This window comes from Haemaphysalis longicornis, unplaced genomic scaffold, assembly GCF_048455015.1.
Source record: "Haemaphysalis longicornis isolate Haplotype H1 unplaced genomic scaffold, Haemaphysalis longicornis Haplotype H1 scaffold_132, whole genome shotgun sequence".
Classification (NCBI taxonomy): Eukaryota; Metazoa; Arthropoda; class Arachnida; order Ixodida; family Ixodidae; genus Haemaphysalis; species Haemaphysalis longicornis.
Window position 1 is genome coordinate 182,800 of NW_027526238.1, and position 2,234 is coordinate 185,033.

The window sequence follows — 2,234 nt, forward strand, 5'->3', positions numbered from 1 at the left end:
TCATCTCTGTGGTTTATACGAACACAGACGGCAACAAGCTCCAGCGTCGAAACAACAGGCACACTGAATGACCTAAGGCAGTCTTTAACAGCAATCAGTACGCCACCCTGCACCTCGTACCCCGGTCGCAGCGGCAGAATACAAACTTTTTTTAGAGTCAAATATCTCGTGATTTTCTATTTTTGCGGACAGCCAAGTTTTGGTCAAGACAGCGACGTCCGCCTCACATGTATCTATTAGAGCAGATAAAGCGTCGCGCTTGTTATTCACGCTTCTAGTGTTACAAAGCAAAAAAGAATATTCCCGAGATTGCAAAGGCCTGCCTAGCTACGATGAAGAAAGAGCAGCGATCATCCCTGAAGTATCTGTAGTGTTTAATTGGGAAACGTGCACGGGGTTATCGTAGATTGGACCAGCCTCAGTTACGCGATCTGTGACCGGGAAACAAACGTAAGCTTTTTTGTTAATAAGAAGCTTGTCGTACTTTGGGTAGTAGGGCTGTCCGGTGGTTTTTGCGAAGTTTAGAAGCTCCTTCTGAATGTTGCGAGTGGCCTTGCAGAAGTCTTCGCTAATGGACACAGGTGCGCTACGAATCAAAGATTTCTTTGAAAAAAAAAACGCTCTTCCTTGTTTTAAAAGAACTGATACGAACAATTACGGGTCCACATTTGGTCTGTACGAACGTTCCAAGCCGGTGAGCGAGGGAGATAGCCTCATCCGACAGTTCCAATTTAAGAGACGCGGACACGAGTTCTCGAACTTTCATCTCAGACTCAGCCCAAGTTTCTGAGGCAGAATCCGACAGACCATAAAAAAATTAGGTTGTCCCGACGGGAACGATCCTCGAAGCCATCTAGCCGCGAGCTGAGTGCGGCACTTTCGTTTCGCACTGCAGCTGTTAAAAGGTCTTGCGTGCGTGGATCGCCTGGAAAGCTCTCGAGGCAAATTACATTTTGTTCGAGCACAGTTAGACGAGTGGTTAGATCTGTTACTTTGGAGTCAGGTAGTAACTGATTTTCTTTAACTTCGTTAATAGTTTTCTGTAAGCTGTCATGATGCTCATCTAAGTGCGTCGTTAGATTCTTGATGGCGTCTAGCACTTCGCGATTGGGGCCTGGGTTTTGTTCAATGTCTCCACAAAGGAGGAGTGCTTTCAATACAACAACACAATCTGTCATTGTAACAAGCAACACTCTTGGGCATGGGAACAGCAGCAGACAATAGTTACTAGTTCTATTTGACATAATCGTAGGAGGGACCAACCTGAACGAAAAGCAAAAAGTGGTTTGATGAGACCATTGCGGCCACCGCTCCGTTCCCATGCTTACTGAGGTGCGCGGTGCATGGCTGGCGGTATTTGTAGTGTCCAGGACGGCTTGACGATGTCGATGGCGTTGGCTTGCCGACAGCACGAAGGGGTACGGTAACAGGTGGTCATAGTGGCACCGGGCAACAAGGGGTCTGTTCAGGCAGGAGAGGGCACGTTCCGTTTGATGTGCCAGGTGCAGGTTGCTCCGCGCAGACAGGGAGACTCGTGCCGATGACTGCTGATAACTGAACGAAAAGCAAAAAGCGGTTTGATGAGACCATTGCGGCAGCCGCTCCGTTCCCATGTATGTATGTATATATGTATGTATATATGTATGTATGCATGCTTGTATGTATGCATGCATGCATGCATGCATGCATGTATGTATGTATGTATGTATGTATGTATGTATGTATGTATGTATGTATGTATGTATGTATGTATGTATGTATGTATGTATGTATGTATGTATGTATGTATGTATGTATGTATGTATGTATGTATGTATGTATGTATGTATGTATGTATGTATGTACGTACGTATGTATGTATGTATTTATGCGCGTATGTACGAATGTACGCATGCGTATACTGACAGAGACAAATAGGGCTAATGCTGGGCGGCGTTTATTCCGGCGTTCTCGAGCAAGCAGGCCACCGAACCAACGCCGATGATGAAGATAATTGAAGAAGCAGAATCTACTAATGCGCTGAATAACGACGAGTAAGTACATGGGATGTAGAAGATGACCAACGGAATTAACGCACCAGTTCACACAATATTGTTCTCGCAACATGCATGTGTGGATGAATGCATTTGAGAAGTACGCGTATTGTTTAATACTTTTACATTTTCGTGAAAATTGGCATTCCTATTTTTTGGACGCGGCTAGCTTTCAAATGAGCTACGGTTCTGTTTTTCTTT

The 2,234-nt window shown here is 45.0% G+C and overlaps 1 pseudogene; it reads right to left on the bottom strand.

The window, feature by feature from the left end:
• Positions 1–327: 327 nt before the first annotated feature.
• LOC144164668 (uncharacterized) lies at positions 328–1,653 on the bottom strand (annotated as a pseudogene).
• Positions 1,654–2,234: the final 581 nt, after the last annotated feature.